The following is a 21,145-nucleotide window of genomic DNA, read 5'->3' on the forward strand; positions in this document are numbered from 1 at the left end:
TTTTTGGTACTGGAGATTGAACTCAGGGGTGCTCTATCAGTGAGCTATATCCCCAACTCTTATTAGTTTTTATTTTGAGACAGTGTCCCACTAAATTGCTGAGGTCAGCACCTCAAACTTGCTGTCCTCCTGTCTCAGCCTCTTAAATTGCTGCAACTACAGGCATGCACCACCATACCTGCCTTAGGACACTTATTGAATTGATACTGTGTGGCCTCTACCTTTCTAAGCATCTTAGAACCACCTAAAGGCTGCTTTAAAATCAGATGCCAATGTCTATGGGTCAGTGTGGGGCCTCTGCATACTCCTTGGACAATGTAGTTTCTCTTGTGCCATGCTACCTCATACGTGGGGTAAGGGTGCAGAGTCAAGACCCAGGCTCCAGGAGTTGGCTTGCGGTGAGCAGCCTGCAAACTCATTTATTGCAGGAACAGCTATACATTTTATAGGTTTCTTGCCCAATCACAATGCGCCATGGGGGATCAGACCACCAGGCTCCTATACAGGTGCCCTTGGTAACACTGGGTCAATTTGGGGCACTTGTTTACTTTCCTAGGTAGGAGAAGCATAATGCTCCTCCCTGCAAGTTTTCCTTACACACTTGAGACGTTCACCGCTGCCAGCCAAGAACTAGGATTTCTCCCAACAGGACAAGATGTCTATCCTGACATCCTCTTGCTCTGGGGAAAAAGATCTACTGTGAACTAAACTCAACTTTAATTTGTATAGAGGCGAATGGACACTTTGAAGAGAGAATCAGGCTTGGGGTGTTGCTCAGTGGTACAGCACTTGAAAGAGGTAAATTCAATTAAAGAAATAGAGAATGAAAGATTAGGGAGGAGCTGAGTGGAAGCCTAGTAAGGTCAGTGGAGTGTGAAAGTACAATGAACTGGTCACTGTTAATGTTGTAAGGCAGTTTCATCTACTAACTGGCAGTTATGGCAGTTAGAATTCTATTCCTCCATAGAAATCAGGGGCTGAAGGTTGTCGGGGGCTACCCTTTCCGGTGATTACACTTCAAAGGAATGGCTTTCAGGTCCTCTGAGCCTTAGGACATACAAATACATCTCAAAGGAATAGAAGAAGACTCATAACTGTAGTAGTCAATGCTCTAAGAAAGGATAATCAGGGACCTATTCTCAGGTGTTGGCTAGAACTAACAGTAAATTCTTCCTTGAGTTTTCTCAGGCAGGCCACCCCAGGGATGTGGCCTTGAACTATTAGAAACCTTCTTAGGGAGCCATCTTGGGACTGCAGCATGGCGGAGCCTACAGAAACTGAAACCCAGATTTGTGAGGTACTGGAAACCTTTAGGGACACTATAAATCTACAGGGTAAAAACTGTACTACCTCAGATCCCCACGGCTAGATGGGAAGACATACAAACAAAATGAAAAAAAAAAAAGGAATAAAGCACTCCAAACAAACCAGGATGCTCCAATTATCGACTCCATTGACAAACCAGTAGAAGAAATGTCAGAGAAGGAGTTCAGAATTTACTTAGTAAAACTGCATCATGACTTTAAGGAGGATATAAAGAGTGAAATCAGAGCTATGTTTCAGGAGAAGGAAGATAACTTAAATAAAGAGATAAAGATCCTGAGAAGAAATCTAGACGAAATCTTTGAAATGAAGGAATCAATAAACCAAAATAAAAATTCAATGGAAAGTAGCACCAACAGAGGCGACCACTTGGAAGACAGAACTTCAGGCAATGAAGACAAAATATATAATTTTGAAAATAAAGGTGACCACACAGAGAAGATGATAAATTGTGTGACGTTCCCTCACCCAGACACAATGCCTGAACAGCTGCTGTTGAAGCCAATGGAGTGGCGCTACTGTGACTACTTCTGGGCTGATAAGAAAGACCCCCAAGGCAAAGGCACCATGGTGGGGTTCAAATTGCTGCTCCAAAAGCAACTGAAGGGCAAACAAATGCAGAAAGCAATGTCTGAATTGGTTTGAGAGAGGATAAAGATTGAAGAAGAACATGCAAAGAACTTGGCTAAGCTCTCTCAGAACTTGTTGGCTGCGCAGGAGGAAGGCTCCCTGGGAGAAGCATGGGCCCAGGTGAAGAAGAGCCTGGCAGATGAAGCAGAAATTCATCTCAAGTTCTCCGTCAAGCTGCACAGCAAGGTAGAGAAGCCTCTAATGAACTTTTGTGAGAACTTCAAGAAAGATATGAGAAAGTGTGACCACCATATTGCTGACCTCCGCAAACAACTCGCCAGCCGCTATGCATCAGTGGAGAAGGCCCAGAAAGCCCTCACAGAGCGGCAGAGAGACCTGGAGATGAAGACCCAGCAGCTGGAGATCAAGCTGAGCAAGAAGACAGAGGAGGACATCAAGAAGGCACAGAGGAAGTCCACACAGGCTGGGGATGACCTCATGCGCTGGGTGGACCTCTACAACCAGGCCCAGTTCGAGTGGTTTGACGAGATGGTGACCACCACTTTGGAGCTGGAGCAACTGGAAGTGGAGAGGGTGGAGTTGATCTGGCAACATTTGTGCCAGTACACACAACTGTGGCACAAGACGGACATGTTCAACCAAAGCACAGTTGAGCCTGTGGACCAACTGCTTCGAAAAGTGGACCCAGCCAAAGACAGAGAGCTGTGGGTCAGAGAGCACAAAATGGGCAACATTCGCCCTGTGGACATGGAGATCTAGACAGGCCTGTGTGGCCCCGGGGGTCCTGCCCAGGAGAGGGGCTGGGTGTCCCGCGGAGAGGAGATGGTGTCTCCTGCTGGGTGAAGCTGCCCTCCCACCCACTCTCCTGTCCACTGAGGAGAGAGGAGAGAGCTGGCGATTCCAGAAGGGTGATCTGGATGGCCCACCTGGGGGATTCCAAATATTCCCAGGCCAAGAAGACAGACCTGCAACCCTGTCCTTGTCTCCAAGACAAACCCCATGCCATGCTTGTTGCTCTGAGAACAAACTGAGGCTGGAAAAAAAAAAAAAAAGAAGACTTAGTGTTTAAGACTTTTATTTTTATTTTTTTAAAATGAGTTTGCCTTACCAAAAAACTATATTTAGGACAAGAAAAACAACTTTGAATAGTGAAAGATTGAGTAGTCATGGTTAAACACCTGATGAACCAATCACAATTGATGAAGAACTTTGGTAATTTCTTGTAGCATGCATTAAAGAGAAGCCTGTGCCCTGCCTTGACTTTCTCCATTGTGTACAAAAACAGCAGCCTTGAGGCTGTGCCCTACCCATTTTGAGTACAAGTGCTAAGGTAGAATGATCTGGCAACTTCTCTGTGCAAGTAAATAACCACCGGATGTTGGACACACAGAACTTACCAAGAACAACTGCCAGCTGCACAGCACATCATTAGGCACAGACTAATAAATAACTTATTCATGCTAATAAAAAATTACCACCTGCAAACTTTATTGAATTAAATCAGATGCACATAGATTTATGGGCTTAACAAGACCATACCAAAGAAACCAGTCATGTGAGCTTATTGGAAACACCAGACCAATGGATGTGGCAACCATCTCACCCAGAACCCATAAAAGAAGGGACATCTGAGAATATGGCACAACAATGCTGACCCTTCCACCCGGTATACATGTCACAGTCTCTGCCCAGGAGATTACCATGGTGTTGAACTGTCCCCAGATTCCAGCTCACCCTGGGTTTTCTCTGCCATTTCAAGACAGCCCATTTGGAAGCTTTGTCTGGATCCTTTCACCTTGCGAGTTCCCTGCCCTCTTGGGTTCTTTCATACCTTATCAGACCACCTGCAGTGGTTCTTTGCCTTTGCAGTTTGTAGTGCCTCTTTAAATCCTGTGACCACCTTAAACCTTTTTCGGCTTCTCTGTATGCTAATACCACTGATTGAAGGATGTGCAATTTGAATGTTATAGATATAAGATAGGAACTTAGGGATACAAAAAGAACACTGAGTCTCAAAAGAGGTATTCTATCTCCATATATGTGTTTGTGTGTTTGTGTGTGTGTGTGTGCACACATGCATGTGTGTGCTGGGGATTGAACCCAGGGGCACTTGGCCACCAAGTCGCATCCCTACCACTGAGTTACATCCCTAGTCACTTTTATTTTCTGTTTTGAGACAGGGTCTTGTTGAGTTGCTGAGGCTGGCCTCCAACGTGGGATCTGTTTTAGTCAGCTTGTTTTTACTGCTGGGCACAAAAGACCTGAAAAGAACAATTAGAAAAAGAAGAGTTTATTTGGGGCTCACAATTTCAGAGATCTCAGTCTACAGACAGCTGATTCCATTGCTCTGGGCCCAAGGTGAGGCAGAACATCATGGCAGAAGGGTGTGGTAAAGGAAGGCAGCTCAGGACATTGCCAGGAAGCAGAGAGAGAGAGAGAGAGGGAGAGAGAGAGAGAAAGAGTGCTCCCCTCACCACAGACAAAATATGAACACCAAGAGTACACCCCCAGCAACCCACCTCCTCTAGCCACACCCTACAATTACCACTCAGGTAATTATCAGGGGATTAATTCACTGATTGGTTTAAGGCTCTCATAATCCAGTCATTTCATCGCTAAACATTCTTGCATTGTCTCACACATGAACTTTTGGGGGATACCTCATATCTAAACCATAAGGGAATCTTCCTGTCTCAGCCTACAAAGTCTCTGAAGGATTGCAGCTATGCCCTACCATACCAGTCCCTCCTTTGAACTTTCTAAAGCTTTCCCTTCCTGATTCAATTTATCACAGGTTAGAGTCACTTTGTTTATTTTTATCCTCTCCCCACAATACAAAGGTATCAGGGACAGTCTATCCTGAAATGCTACTGTCGTCTCCATGGGTTGCTGTGGGTACCTTCAATGCAGCCTTCACCACTACAGCCCTCTCAAGACCTAGTCTCCTTTTTATCCCTCTTTCCCCATGTGCCTCCACCCAATCTAACTCTGTCACCTCGCTCATTCATCTCCTGAGACCCTAAACTGGCCACTTCCTCTCTTTCACTAGACCCAGGCACCAGCCCTCCCTGTTGCTAACTCCCTCAGTCATTTTATAAAAACTGGAAAAAAAATTAAATATTCTCCATTGGGTCAAAATTTAGAATTTAGACATGGCCAGTCAGGAGTTTATATATATATATATATATATATATATATATATATATATATATATATATATATATATAATTCTTTTGTTCTATTACCAAAGACATATAGTTTAGCACACAAGAAAACCAATTTAGGAATGTTGAATGTTCCCCATTTTTCTAAGTACTTGCAAGTTGAGGTGGAATGTCCAGCTGGACTCCAGTTCTTGGCATCCCAAAAAATTGAGCAAGACATGAAAAGTGACAGACAATGCATAGATTTATTGAAAAAGAAAGTAAGTCTAAAAAATAGAACAACTAGATTAACTAAACTCCATAAAGTGGAGAGGGAGGGGGAGAGAGACAGACAGACAGACAGACACACTCCAAGCACCAATGTGTGTGTGTCGGGGATTGTCTTATATGTTGAGTTGTGAGGTGTGTCCCCTTCCCACACAGACCCCAGTGAATACTCTGTCTCCTTTTTTCCCATCAGTCACTTTATGATACCTAATTAGAATGCTGCCCACTTTGCTCTCATTGGTTACTTTACCATACTTGTTTTAGGCAGCTTCTTCACTGCTGTAACTAAAGGACCTGACCAGAACAACTGTAAAGGAGGAAAAGTTTATTTGGGGACTCACGGTTTCAGAGGTCTCAGTCCATAGACAGCAGGCTCCATTCCTCAGGGCTCAAGGTGAGACAGAACATCATGGTGGAAGAGTATGGCAGAAGGAAGCAGCTCACATGATGATCAGGAAGCAGAGAGACAGACCCCACTCTCCAGATACAAATATATACCCCAAAGCCATGCCCCAACTAACCACCTCCTCCAGCCACACCCCACCTGCTTCCAGTTACCACTCAGTTAATCTATCAGGTGATTAATTCACTGATTGGGTTAAGGCTGTCACAACCCAATCATTTCTCCTCTGAACCTTCTTGCATTATCTCACATGTGAGATTTTGGGGGACATCCAAACCATAATGATACCTTATGAGAATACTGAATCTATGGCAGGGTTTGGCATGAATGTTAAGCCCCCAGTGGCAGGAGTTGTCATAGTAATTGGACTTAAGGTAAACGGGGACATGATTCAACTCCCATCTTGTACCCCAGTCATTTTCTTGTAACCTTGCCTCTACCATCTTGATATCCCTAAACTCCTACCTAACATTTCCCCCTGAGAGACAAGAGACATGATCCAAAAAAAATTCTGGGGGTGGCTAAAGGGCTGGAGGTTTCATCTTATTATAGCTGCTTCAGGCTGACAGTAGGCTATTGTCCCTTCCTGTTTGGGATTCACAAAATTCTCACCCTATCTGGTCAAGATGAAATAGTTGAGTGACTGGGTCCATTTGGAAAATCAGTTTGAAGGCTTGCTATAGTACCAGCTGAAGTTGGATGGCCTCTAGAGGAGATAAACTTTGTTAGTACGTATAATAAGCAGGATCCAAACAACAATGCCAGAAGGAGCATCAAAGGGGTCCCACCAAGGGAAGTAACTAAGACATCCAGTTCCACAATTTTGATGATCCCCATGACTCCAACAACTGCTGTTGGATTTTGGAGGCACAGTTTGTTAATTTCTTTGGTGTATTCATAACAATTCCAGATTAGTTTGCTTAAAAGCAGTATTCTTCCTCCAGGAAGAGACATAATCCCCCCTTTCAACAGTTAACAAACCTAGCCCCCTCCTGTTTTGGAGAGTGACTGCTGCCAATTAATCTATCTGGTTTCGAAAGGTTATTATACTTTTTATTATTTTCTCTAGGCTATTCGAGAGATCTTTAGATAAACTCTGAAAGTAGGAGAGGGAGGTGTTTAGCTCCTTACCCTTGTTATTGTCCAGGGGTGCTGGATTTGTTGTCTCTGTTCAGCAAAGTATTCAAAAACAAAGACACAGAGATAGCAAGCAAGCAGCAGGTTTGTTGGGAAAGTGACATAGACAAGACTTCTTTGAAGAGAAGTGTCCTTGGAGGCAGGAGTCAGGTGGGGGAGTTTCAGCCTGCTCTTTTTATGGTCTCTGGAACCTCCTCCTTCCCTTATCTCCTGCCCTGTCCACGCTAGCTTCACTATTATTAATTGGTGCCCCCCTGCATCCACATATCTGTTTTCATTTTTCTATTGGATCTTCCACTTAGGAACACGAGTACAGAAGTGTCTATCTGATTGGGGTCCCCACTTGTGTCCATGAGCACTTTCGTCAAGCAGGAAGTTGACCTCGTCAGAGGACCCTTTTCATGCTTCTTTGCTCTGGCCCCCTGCCCTGGTCCTCCTCACTCACCATCTTGCCATGGCCGCCAAAACCCTTCTACATCTCCCTCACCCTTGTGCTAACTCCAGTGGATAATCCCAATCCTACTAAGAGAAGAATTAGTTGTATAGCCTGTTTTGCTCTAATAGATGTTATTAAAGGTGTGATTAGAGATTGAATGTTAGGGGCTGTATCTTATATTTGGTGCTAGATATACCAGTGTACACATTCCCATCCAGTTGGTTGGTAGACACAAGTGAGAATTGGTTCCATACAGGAAGAATATTTCTAGTGTCTCCATACAGAAACCAAGTTTGATTGAAAATGTGTGTTAGTTTATTATTTTCAGATTCCCATGTGGATAGAGTTCTGGCAAACACAGCCTCTGTCAGAAGTTGGAAGGGGCCATAGGACTGGTCTGGGGTTACCCTCAGGATTTTATTTTCCCAGTGTAAGAAATTTCTTTTTATACCAATGAGAATCTATTCAGTTGAGTTTTCATAACCAGTTGGAGCAGATCTCCCAAGGAAAGATGTCTGTGCAACCAGAGAGTCTGTTTTGATAATAGCTTGACTTTCTATTTAATAAGGTATCCTTTTTCAAGAATGGTTTCCATACTAGTTTTCTAAAGGAGGCTGCTTGGGTCACCATGGAATTAAAGTGGACTCTGTAATTTTTAAGGAGTAGTTGCAAAGGAGTTTTACTAATTTTCCCAAGTTATACCTAAGATTCTGTTCCCTCTGGATTCAGAGGGGTGCCTGGAACTTGAGCCTCATTTGGGTTATAGTATGCCCCCCATATTGGCAGGTAAGATGAGGTCTTAGTAAGGTTATTTTGATAAGACTGGAATTGAACTGCCTTTCAGTCATTGTTTTTGACCATCTTTTTAATTTGGAAGTTGTACAAATCACCAAAGTTCATTAACCAGAATGGATGACCACGTGACATTTCAGGTGGAGAGTGATTTTTCTGGTAGTACATAGCTGATCATGGACTGGGATGGTAGTGTTTTCTGTAGAGCTAGGTGATGGTCATACCCAACAGTCCTCAGCCAACCTGGAATCCGATTGCTTTAGAAGACAGTGGGTAAGGTTTAAAGTTTTGAACAGGTGTGTCGGATCCAAAGATTCTCCCAGAGGCTGGCCTGAGCCAAATAATGGTCATAGGGTAAGGATCACTCCCAGAGTCAGGATGAGAAATGGGGAAAGGCAGAATGAGACTTTTAATATGATAGGAGTCATCTGGAAAGGTAACCCCATGTTAAAGAGAAAGTAAAGGGTCCTATCCTTGAGAGTATAGTGTTAAGAATAGCAGAACCCCAAACACAATAATCCATAGAGAAAGATAATTCCCCAAACTGGAGCCCACATCAGGTGGGGTAGAGGATCAGAAGGCACTTGTTTGTCATTTTTGTGACTGCTTCTTTAAAAGGAACTTGAGGTCTTCAACTGATTTGCTGATCTAATTCTCTTTGAACAGGATGTGATGGCCAGATGGTGCTCTCTTCATCCTCAACACATGAATCCAGCTGTTGATCTCTGATACTTTTATAGCTGTGGGGATAACCAGACTCACTTTTGCCCTCAATTGATTCTTGGAATCCTTCCTTCCAGGTTTTTATTAGCACCTGTTCTCCTGGTTTTACTTATAGGGCCATTCCATCCTTAAGAGATGGAGGATTTGGTTTCCTATGGTTTGAATAGGTAGTTGGAATTTGCTCACATTAGTTAGGTACTTAATGAGTTAGGCAGTTTCAGGATCTGCTGTAAGTTCTAACAGAAGGGTTACCCATATAGCATTTCATAAAGGCAGATATTTAGCTGGGTCCTAGGTGCATTTTGAACTCTCATGAGTGCAATGGGTCTCCCATATTTCAGAACTATCCTGAGAGAATTTACCTAGGACCCACTTTAAGTTCTGGTCAGTTCTTTCTACCTTCTCTGATGATTGGGGTCTCTAAGCAAAGTGTAGGTACTATTTGATTCCCAGGCAATACAGACCAGTGGCTTGTTTTTCAAAGACCCTTGATGGGGTGGCCACTGGATAGCCAGGATGTCTGTGAGTGGTGGTGGCTACAGCCCTCCTGGTAACAGAGGTCACTCACATATTTTTGGACAACATCCTGAGGTCTTCACTCCACGAAAGGTTTAAACCACCTTAGAAATAAAGGGGCATTGATAAATGACAGGAAAGAGGTTCACAAAATATCAGGCAGTTCTCTTGGATAAACCTGAAGTCAGTATCAGGACATGTAATACACTCAATCCAGCCCCCTTGACCTCCTGGTGGAGCATTAATGTGAGGAAATGATCTCTGAACCTATGCCAGCCACCCAGACCTGTCTGACCTACCTAACCCAGAGGAGGAATGGTTCACAGATGGCAGTAGTTTTTTCTACATTAGTCCAAGGGAGGCTAGGTATGCAGTAGTTAGCCTTGAAAAAATAATAGAAGTTCACCCCTTGTACCTAGGGACCTCCACTCAAAAGGCTAAGACAATCGCTCTAACCAGAGCCCTAATGAAAGGACAAGGTAAAGAACTCAATGTGTACACACACTCCAAATATGTGTTTTTGGTGTTGTATGCCGCACAGTCATTTGGAAAGAAAGAGGCCTCTTGATAGTTCAACACTTCCCCATTAAGCATAAGGAACAGATCTTGCAGCTATTGGAAGCTGTGACTCTCCCCCAAAGGGTGGCTTCCTACACTTCCAGGGGCATCAAAAGGACATGTCAAAGGAGTCCCTGGGGAACAGAAGGACTGATCAAATAGCCAAGGTGGCAGTGACAGTAGGAGGTCCAGCCCCAGCTATGGCTCTCTGCAAAACTGCTTCAGCAATTTTCTCCCTTTCCAATGGGGTACAGCATGCTGTCAAGATAAACAATGTCTGCAGGACAAATCAAGGGTCATGGTTAGGATTTGAAATGATCAGCAAATTTTTCTGGGTCCTCTGAGTATTTCCATATACTGTTGAATATCTGGAATAGAGAAGAGTACTTGGACCCTCACAGTCCCCTCTACCCCCATCACCTCCCTGAATGGTGACACGAAGGCAGCAGGGTTATAAGGACCGTAATGGGTCCTGCTTTGGAAATGCTGAGGGATTAGTACCTTTAGAGAAGGGGGTGGCCTGTGGGGTTCCTGCCTGAAAGGATCATATGGAGGAGGCTGCTTTAGATATTCCCCATGAGAGACAGGGGGGTGGTTTAACAATGGTCAGGATATCTGGATTTGGGGAAATAGCCTAAGAGGCCCCTTGTGAGATCTTGTTTTTGATTAGGGGCAGGTTTTGGTATAGGGCCATGAAGGCTTGAATGTAGGTGAGTTCTGACATTTGCTTTATCTCCTGCAAAAGATGTCTAGTTGCAGGATGGTACTATTTTTTCGACATTTTTATTGGTGAATTATAGTTTTTGACAGGATTTGTTGTTACATATTCACACATGCACACAGTATAACAATATACTTTGGCCAATATCACTGCCCAGCTCTTCCCACCTACCTCCCCACCTCCTACTACTTGGTCACTTTCCTGTACTGATCTCCCTTTGATTTTCATGAGACTCCCCCACTTTCCTTTCCTTTTTCCTCTCTAGTTTCTGTATATGATAGAAAACATACCACCCTTGACCTTCCACGTTTGACTTTTTTCGCTTAACATGATGGTCTCTAGTTCCATCCATTTTCTGCGGAAAATTTTGGCTACCATTCAGAGGCCATTGTTCTGAATCCCCTAGCTCATATTGGACTCAATATTGGAGTCAAGAAGTATTGCAATAGAAAACAAGTCAGCTTTTTTTTTTTTCACATTGTCAGGGTCAAAGTGATGGAGTATATATCTGAGTGGGCAATCTTGTACAATAGAGGTGGTCCCTCCAATATTGGCTATTCTGTAAGAGAGGAGAGTTTTTAGGTCCTCTAACCACTGTCCTGAATTCAGTCTGAGGCACCTCTCTTGGAAATTAGGGACCCTGAGCTTGGGTATTTCCCATGTGTCACCACAGAAATCCCACAATTACTATTTTTTTGTAATTTATTTTTATTGTAAACAAATGGTATACATGTTGTTTCTCTGTTTGTACATGGCGTAAAGGCATACCATTTGTGTAATCATAAATTTACATAGAGTAATGTTGTTTGATTCATTCTGTTATTTTTCCCTTCCCCCCACCCCTCCAACCACTCTTTTCCCTCTATACAGTCCTTCCTTCCTCCATACTTGACCCCCTCCCTAACCCTAACTCTAACCCTAACACTAACCCTTCCCTCCCCCATTCTGTGTCATCATCCACTTATTAGCGATATCATTCGTCCTTTGGCTTTTTGAGATTGGCTTATCTCACTTAGCATGATATTCTCCAATTTCATCCATTTGCCTGCAAATGCCATAATTTTATCATTCTTTATGGCTGAGTAATATTCCATTGTATATATATACACCACAGTTTCTTTATCCACTCATCAATTGAAGGGCATCTAGGTTGGTTTCACAGTCTGGCTATTGTGAATTGAGCAGCTATGAACATTGATGTGGCTGTATCTCTGTAGTATGCTGATTTTAAGCCCTTTGGGTATAGGCCAAGGAGTGGGATTGCTGGGTCAAATGGAGGGTCCATTCCAAGTTTTCTAAGGAATCTCCACAATGCTTTCCAGAGTGGCTGCACTAATTTGCAGCCCAACCAGCAATGTATGAGTGTACCTTTCTCCCACCATTCTCACCAACACCTGTTGTTGCTAGTATTCTTGATAATTGCCATTCTAATTGAGGTGAGATGGAATCTTAGGGTGGTTTTGATTTGCATTTCTCTTATTACTAGAGATGTTGAACATTTTTCCATATGTTTGTTGATTGCTTGTAGATCTTCTTCTGTGAAGTGTCTATTCATTTCCTTAGCCCATTTGTCGACTGGATTATTTGAATTCTTGGAGTAGAGTTTTTTGAGTTCTTTATAGATTCTGGAGATTAGTGTTCTATCTGAAGTATGATTGGCAAAGATATTCTCCCACTCTGTAGGCTCTTTCTTCACATTGCTGATAGTTTCTTTGCTGAGAGAAAGCTATTTAGTTTGAATCTATCCTAGTTATTGATTCTAGCTTTTATTTCTTGTGCTATGGGAGTCCTGTTAAGGAAGTCTGGTCCTAAGCCGACATGTTGAAGATCTGGACCTACTTTTTCTTCTATAATCGTCAGGGTCTCTGGTCTGATTCCGAGGTCCTTAATCCATTTTGAGTTTAGTTTCATGCATGGTGAGAGATATGGGTTTAGTTTCATTCTGCTGCATATGGATTTCCAATTCTCCCAGCACCATTTGTTGAAGAGGCTATCTTTTCTCCATTGCATATTTTTGGCCCCTTTGTCTAGTATGAAAAAATTGTATTTATTTGGGTTTGTGTCCGTGTCCTCTATTCTGTACCATTGATCTACCTTTCTATTTTGGTACCAATACCATGCCGTTTTTGTTACTATTGCTTTGTAGTAGAGTTGAAGATCTGGTATTGCAATACCCCCTGTTTCACTCTTCCTGCTAAGGATTGCTTTAGCTATTCTGGGTTTCTCATTCTTCCAGATGAATTTCATAATTGCTTGCTCTATTTCTGTAAGGTACGTCATTGGGATTTTAATTGGAATTGCATTGAATTTGTATAGCACTTTAGGTAGTATGGCCATTTTGACAATATTAATTCTTCCTATCCAAGAACATGGGAGATCTTTCCATCTTCTAAGGTTTTCTTTAATTTCTTTCTTTAGTGTTCTGTAGTTCTCATTGTAGAGGTCTTTCACCTCTTTTGTGAGATTGATTCCCAAGTATTTTATTTTTTTCGAGGCTATTGTGAATGGGGTAGTTTTCCTAATTTCTCTTTCTGCAGATTCATCACTTATGTATAAAAATGTGTTGGATTTATGAGCATTGATCTTGTAACCTGCTACTTTACTGAATTCACTTATGAGTTCTAAGAGTTTTCTGGTGGAATTTCCAGGTTCCTCTAAATATATAATCATGTCATCAGCGAACAGGGATAGTTTGAGTTCTTCTTTTCCAATTCGTATCCCTTTAATTTCTTTGGTTTGTCTAATTCCTCTGGCCAGAGTCTCAAGAACGATGTTGAATAGGAGTGGTGAAAGAGGGCATCCCTGCCTTGTTCCCGTTTTTAGGGGGAATGCTTTCAGTTTTTCACCATTTAGAATGATATTAGCCATGGGCTTAGCATAAATGGCCTTTACAATGTTAAGGAATGTTCCCACTATCCCTATTTTTTCTAGTGTTTTGAGCATGAAGAGGTGCTGTATTTTATCAAATGCTTTTTCTGCATCTATTGAAATAATCATGTGATTCTTGACTTTAAGTCTATTGATATGGTGAATTACATTTATTGATTTCCGGATGTTAAACCAACCTTGCTTCGCTGGGATGAAACCCATTTGATCATGGTGCACTATCTTTTTAATATGTTTTTGTATGCGATTTGCTAAAATTTTGTTGAGAATTTTTGTGTCGATGTTCATTAAGGATATTGGTCTGAAATTTCCTTTCCTTGATGAGTCTCTGTCTGGTTTAGGTATCAGTGTGATATTGGCTTCATAGAATGAGTTTGGGAGGGTTCCCTCCTCTTCTATTTTATGGAATACTTTGAGAAGTATTGGAATGAGCTCTTCTTTAAAGGTTTTGTAGATTTCGGCTGAGAACCCATCTGGTCCCGGACTTTTCTTTGTTGGTAGGCTTTTGATGACTTCTTCTATTTCAATATTTGAAATTAGTCTATTTAAATTGTGTATGTCCTCCTCGTTCAGTTTAGGCAATTCATATGTCTCTAGAAACCTGTTGATGTATTCGAAATTTTCTATTTTGTTGGAGTATAGATTTTCAAAATAGCTTCTAATTATGTTTTGTATTTCAATCCTGTCTGTTGTGATATTTCCTTGTTCATTCCAAATTTTAGTGATTTGGGTTTTCTCTCGTCTTCTCTTTGTTAGTGTGGCTAAAGTTTTATCAATTTGGTTTATTTTTTCGAAGAAACAACTATTTATTTTGTCAATTTTTTGTATTGTTTCTTTTGTTTCAATTTCATTGATTTCAGCTCTGAGTTTAACTCTTTCCTGCCTTCTACTACTTTTGGTGCTGGTCTGTTCTTCTTTTTCTAGGGCATTGAGCTGTAGTGTTAGGTCGTTTATTTGTTGAGTTTTACTTCTTTTATTAAATGCGCTCCATGAAATAAATTTCCCTCTAAGTACTGCTTTCATAGTGTCCCAGAGATTTTGATATGATGTTTCTTTGTTCTCATTTACCTCTAAGAATTTTTTAATTTCCTTCCTAATATCTTCTGTTATCCATTCATCATATAATAGCATATTGTTTAATCTCCAGATGTTGGAATAGTTGCTGTGTTTTACTCTTTCATTTATTTCTAACTTCAATCCATTATGATCTGATAGAATACATGGTAGTGTCTCTATCTTCTTGTATTTGCTAACATTAGCTTTGTGGCATAATATATGGTCTATTTTAGAGAAGGATCCATGTGCTGCTGAGAAGAAAGTGTATTCACTCTTGGTTGGATGGTATATTCTATAAATGTCCATTAAGTCTAAATTATTGATTGTGTTATTGAGATCTATGGTTTCTTTGTTCAACTTTTGTCTGGAAGATCTGTCCAGTGGTGAGAGAGGTGTGTTAAAATCACCTAGTATTATTGTGTTATGGTCTATTTGGTTTCTGAAATTGAGAAGGATTTGTTTGACATACATGGATGAGCCACTGTTTGGGGCATAGATGTTTATGATTGTTATATCTTGCTGATTTATGCTTCCCTTAAGCAGTATGAAATGACCTTCTTTATCCCTTCTGACTAACTTTGGCTTGAAGTCCACATTATCTGAAATGAGGATGGATACTCCAGCTTTCTTGCTGAGTCCATGTGCATGGTATGTTTTTCCCCATCCTTTCACCTTTAGTCTATGGGTATCTTTTTCTATGAGGTGAGTCTCTTGTAGGCAACATATTGTTGGATCTTTCTTTTTAATCCAATCTGCCAGTCTATGTCTTTTGACTGATGAATTGAGGCCATTAATATTCAGGGTTATTATAGAGATTCAATTTGGTTTCCCGGTCATTTGGTTCATTTTTGAAATTTTATTTATTTATTTATTTATTTATTTATTTATTTATTTATTTATTTGACACGACTTGGTTCCTCCTTTATTTGACAATTCCTTTAGGATAATTCCTCCCTTTGCTGATTTGCTTCTTTATTTTTCATCTCTTCCTCATGGAATATTTTGCTGAGAATGTTCTGTAGTGCTGGCTTTCTTTTTGTAAATTCTTTTAGCTTTTGTTTATCATGGAAGGATTTTATTTCATTGTCAAATTTGAAGGTAAGTTTTGCTGGGTATAAGATTCTTGGTTGGCATCCATTTTCTTTCAGGACTTGAAAAATGTTGTTCCAGGCCCTTCTAGCTTTTAGGGTCTGGATTGAAAAATCTGCTGATATCCGTATTGGTTTCCCCCTGAATGTAATTTGGTTCTTTTCTCTCACAGCCTTTAAAATTCTGTCTTTATTTTGTGTGTTAGGTATTTTCATTATAATGTGCCTTGGTGTGGGTCTGTTGTAATTTTGTGTATTTGGAGTCCTATAAGCCTCTTGAACTTGATTTTCCATTTCATTCTTCAGATTTGGGAAATTTTCTGATATTATTTCATTGAATAGATTGTTCATTCCTTTGGTTTGTTTCTCTAAGCCTTGCTCAATCCCAATAATTCTTAAATTTGGCCTTTTCATGATATCCCATAGTTCTTGGAAATTCTGTTCATGATTTCTTACCATCTTCTCTGTTTGTTCAACTTTGTTTTCAAGGTTAAATATTTTGTCTTCAATGTCTGAGGTTCTGTCTTCCAGGTGTTCTATCCTATTGGATATGCTTTCTGTGGAGTTCTTAATTTGGTTTATTGTTTCCTTCATTTCAAGGATTTCTGTTTGGTTTTTTTTTCAATATCTCTAACTCTTTATTGAAATGATCTTTTGCTTCCTGTATTTGCTCTTTTAACTGTCAATTGGTGCGATCATTCAATGCCTGCATTTGCTCTTTCATCTCATTGTTTGCTTCCTTAATCATTTTAATTATGTACATTCTGAACTCCTTTTCTGTCATTTTTTGTGCCATGCTGTCATTGGGTTTTATTGATGTAACATCTAGATTTGTTTGCAGCATTTTCTTTCCTTGTTTTCTCATATTGTTCAGGTATCAGTGGACCGCTGAGATATTGCAGATTTCCTCTATTGACTTACAATGTCCCTGAAGATTTCTATATATATCCCCTCCTAGCCTTCAGTAGGCTGAAGTCTTGGAGGAAGTTGATAATGCGGTGCTCCACAAGGAAGCTGCCTCTCTAGGGGTGGTGGCCTTCAGGTGGGGTATATTCCCTGCTAGTGGGCAGAGGTGCCTCCACTTGTTGACCAATGGTCATCTAAAGGGGAACTAGGCTGCGGGCTGAGGCAAGGCCTGTTTGGGCCTGTGTCTCTGAATCCTCACCCGGCAGGGAAGACTCACCCGGTGGGGAGGTCTCGCTGGTCAGTTCCCTCCTAGAGGATCCCCTCAATTTACAGCTACCGCCTGGGCTGGGCTGCCTTCCTCTGCAAAGTTCCCAGGGGCCCGGCCCTACCTCCTGGGCCTGGGAGCCTCACCCTTTGCAGATGAATCTCCTTAGGCTGCCCCTCCTCTGAGAATCTGCCCGCAGTCCTGGAACCTTCGCTCCACCCCTAAGTGTGTCTCTGTGCAGCTCTTCCACCAAGAAGCCTCCTAGATCCTGGGACCCTGCTCTGCACCTAATCGCCTGGGTATGCGGTCCCTCCTCTGAGCAGCCACCTGGGGCCCCGTACAATCGCTCTGAGTCCCAGAGACCCGCCACACGCCTCTTCCTCCAGACAGCCGCCCAGTATTCCAGTGCGGTCACTAGGAGTCCAAGAAACTCCCTGCGTGCCTCCTCCTCCCACCGACCACCCATAGCCTTGGGCAGTCAATCACTCTGAGTCGAAGTGACCCGCGCCGTTCCTCCTCCACCTCCAGGTAACCCCCCGGGTGTTCAGGAGTGGTCGCTCTGAGTGGCTCTGAATCCACGTGACCCGCTGCATGGGTCCTCTGGGCAACCGCCCGGAGCTCTGGTGCGGCCACTCAAGACCAAGCAACTCACCACGCTTCTCCTCCAGGCAGTCCCCCTGTGTTCAGGAGCGGTCACTTTAAGTCCAAACAACTCACCAATCGCCTCCTCCTCTGAGCAGCTGCCTGGAGCCCTAATGCAGTCACTGCAAGTCCAAACGACCTGCCGCGCTCCTCCTCCTCCTCCTCCTCCTCCTCCTCCGGGCAGGCCCCGGGGTTCAGAAGTGGTCTGAGTCCAAACAGCTCGCCACGCAGCCCCTCCTCTGGCAACCGCCTGTAGCTCTGGTGCAGTCACTCCGAATCCAAGCGGCCACGCTCCTCCTCCTCCTCCTCAGGGCAGGCCCCGGTGTCCTGAGTTCACACAGCTCTCCTTGCCACTCCTCCCCTGGGCAGCCACTGGAGCTCCAGTGGTTGCTCCGAGTCCCAGCGCTGCGCTGAGCGGCCTCCTTTACGGCGCTCCCAGTTGTCCGAGTTCACTGCTCCAGCGGGGGGAGGGGCGTCTCGCTGGCAGCTCTACTTCACAAAGTTCCCTGCGTTCCAGGACCACCGTCCCATCCGGGACGCTTTCCCAACGGGTGAGAGTCACCCGGCTGCTTTGAGTTGGTCCCAAGTGTCTCAATATCTCCTCTTTTGAATCCTGAGTCCTGGAGCAACATGAAATGCAGCCACCCTCTAGGCCGCCATCTTGAAATCCCCTCCCACAATTACTATTGAAGCCAGACTCCTCTCGTCCCTATGTTGGGTGCACACCACTTCCTTTGAGTTGCTATGGCCAGAAAGATGAGTCTCATCCCAACAAATTTTATTTTTTATTTTTGAGACAGATTCTCACTAAATTTCTGAGGCTGGCCCTGAACTTATGATCCTCCTGCCTCAGCCTCCTGAGTGGCTGGGATTACAGGTGTGCACCTGGTGGGTTTTTGTTTCTTTGTGAGCACTGCCTGCCATGTAAAATGTGCAAAATAAATTTGTATGCTTTTCACCACTTTATCTTTCTTACGTCAATTTAATTGTCAAGCTCAGCTGAAAAACCCTAAGAAGGTAGCAGTGAAAGGTTGCCTCCCCTACAGGATCCAGAGAAAAAGGAGAAGGCAGGGTCTCCAGGTAACATGGAAATTCCCATTATCTCCTCTTCTACCCCCATAACTATCCTCCTCCTTCAATTTTCCTCTTACGGGGACTCTTTGTGCCACTAGCAGAGGGTTCTTTCTCTCTCACCTTCCTACCTTCCCTGCTTTTACATCTCCTCCACACCTTTCATGTAAACCTGCTACCCTTCTGCCCTGCAACAGGTTTTCAGCACCCTGCTTTGGCTCCTTTCTCCCATAACTCTCGGTGGAACAATTCTTTATTATTATTATTATTATTATTATTATTGCATTATAATGATACAGAGTAGTGAGATTTGTTATATGTTTTCACAAGTACATAACATAATTTGGTCAATTTCATTTCTCAATGTCTCCCCTTTCCCTCCCATCTTCCCTGAGAAATTGTTCTTAATGATTTGGGGGAGCCAAAGGAAAACCTGAGCACCTAGGTGACGTGAATGTGTCCATCTTCCAAGAGGAATGGGCATAAGGATTCTAAGATCAAGCAATCAATTCTTAGAATCCTGTGGAACCAAACAAAACCATACTGTTTTCCTAGTCCCAGAGATTCAGTGGAGAGAAATGACTGATTCCAAGGCTAAGGCAGGGATTATTCAAAATGAGCCTCATGCACATGTGCACACACACACATACACACAAGCAATGATGGGTGTGTGTCAAAGGAACTTAGGAACCCACTGAAAGCCAAAACTAGTCATAAACTCGATTATTTGCTTATGTGAATCAGTAAATTTCATATTTCCCCTTCATCCAGTTCAGGCTGATTTCCTATGATTTGCAAAGGAGTCTCAACTAATCAGAAATTACACCTAGTAGCCAGGGACATGCCCAGGAATTTGTGGACTTGGGGTATGGTACTTGATGATTAGATTCCCCTGCCCTCCAGTGGAAGTTATTCACTCTTTGTTAGAAAAACAGCTATAAACCAACTGTACAGCTCACCCTAACAAGTGGTGCTGTGACAGGATGCCTGCATCTGAACCACCACCAGCAGGGGGCACAGGTCTCTTGCTAGGACTTGCTCACATTATCACAAAATCGTGGAACACAACCCGCTTCAATTCAGTCCTCAGCACTACTCCTATTCCCCACCCCATTGGCAGTTGACTTTTTTTTTTTTTTCAATTAGAGCCCCCCTTTTTTTTTAATTAGACACCTGATTCTGGGACCCACTGTCCCACATGTCCATACATGCACATACAAAAGTTTGGTCAGATTCATTCCACTGTTCTTCCCTTTTCCTATCCTTTCTTCCTCCTCCTCAATTCCCATCATCTACTCTACTGATCTTTCCTCTACATTAATAAAATTACCTCTCCCTTTTTTACTTTTTTCTTTCTTTTCTTTTTGTCCCCTGCTCCCCTATTTTGGATTAGCTTCCACACATCGGAGAAAACATTTGACCTTTCAATTTTGGGGGACTGGCTTATTTCACGTAGCATTTCCATCCATTTACTGGCAAATGTCACAATTTCATTCTTCTTTATGACTAATACTCCATTGTATGTATATAGCACATTTTCTTTTCTTTTTTCATTTTTGGTACCAGGGATTGAACTCAGGGACCCACAGGTGCTAACCACTGGACCACATCCTTCACCATTTTTATGTTTTATTTTGAGACAGGGTCTCACTAAATTGTTTAGGAGCTCACTAAGTTGCTGAGGCTGGCTTTGAAAACTTGTGAACCTCCTGCCTCAGCCTCCTGAGCCACTGGGATTATAGGCATGTGCCACCATTCCCAGCTACCACATTTTCTTTATTCATCTGTTGAAGGGCACCTAAGTTGGTTCCATAGCTCAGCTATTGTAAATGGTTCAGCTATAAACATTGATGTGGCTGCATCACTGTAGTATGCTGATTTTAAGTTCTTTGGGTATAGGCCGAGGAGTGGGATAGCTGGGTCAAATGGTGGTTCCATTCCAAGCTTTCTGAGGAATCTCCATACTGCTTTCCAGAGTGGCTGCACTAATTTGCTGTCCTACCAACAATGAATGAGTGTACCTTTTTCTTCACATCCTCACCAACACTTCTTATTGTTTGCATTCTTGAAAATTGCCATTGTGAGTGGAGTGAGATTAAATCTTAGAGTAGTTTTGATTTGCATTTCCCTAATTGCTAGACATGATGAACATTTTTTTCATATAATTTCTTGCCCATGTGAGTTTCTTCTTTTGAGAAGTATCACTTTAGTTCTATTCCTCATTTATGAATTGGGTTGTTTTAATGGTGTCAAGTTTTTTGAGATTTTTGTATGTTCTGGATAATAATGTCCTATCTGACGAGCAGGGGGCAAAGCTCTGTAGATCACTTTTGGTAGTATGGCCATTTTGACAATATTAATTCTGGGGCTGGGATGTAGCTCAGTGGCAAAGCGTCTGCCTTGCATTGTAATGCCCTGGGTTTGACCCCCAGTTCCAAAAAAGACAAAAAAAAGAACTCCACCAAAAAAAAATAAGATAAAATATATATTAATTCTGCCTATCAAAGAACATGGAAAGCCTTTCCACCTTCTAAGGTCTTCTTCAATTTCTTTCTTTAGTGGTCTATAGTTTTCATTGTAGAGGTCCTTCACCCCTTTTG

At 42.5% G+C, this 21,145-nt stretch overlaps 1 pseudogene across 1 annotated transcript; it reads left to right on the forward strand.

The window, feature by feature from the left end:
- The first annotated feature begins 847 nt into the window (after nucleotides 1–847).
- Nucleotides 848–2,954, forward strand: LOC306650623 (growth arrest-specific protein 7-like; annotated as a pseudogene). The gene has a single exon. The product of its transcript is annotated as a growth arrest-specific protein 7-like (transcript).
- The last annotated feature ends 18,191 nt before the right edge of the window (nucleotides 2,955–21,145 follow it).

Source organism: Sciurus vulgaris (genome assembly GCF_902686455.1).
Source record: "Sciurus vulgaris genome assembly, chromosome: X".
In the NCBI taxonomy this organism is placed as follows: domain Eukaryota; kingdom Metazoa; phylum Chordata; class Mammalia; order Rodentia; family Sciuridae; genus Sciurus; species Sciurus vulgaris.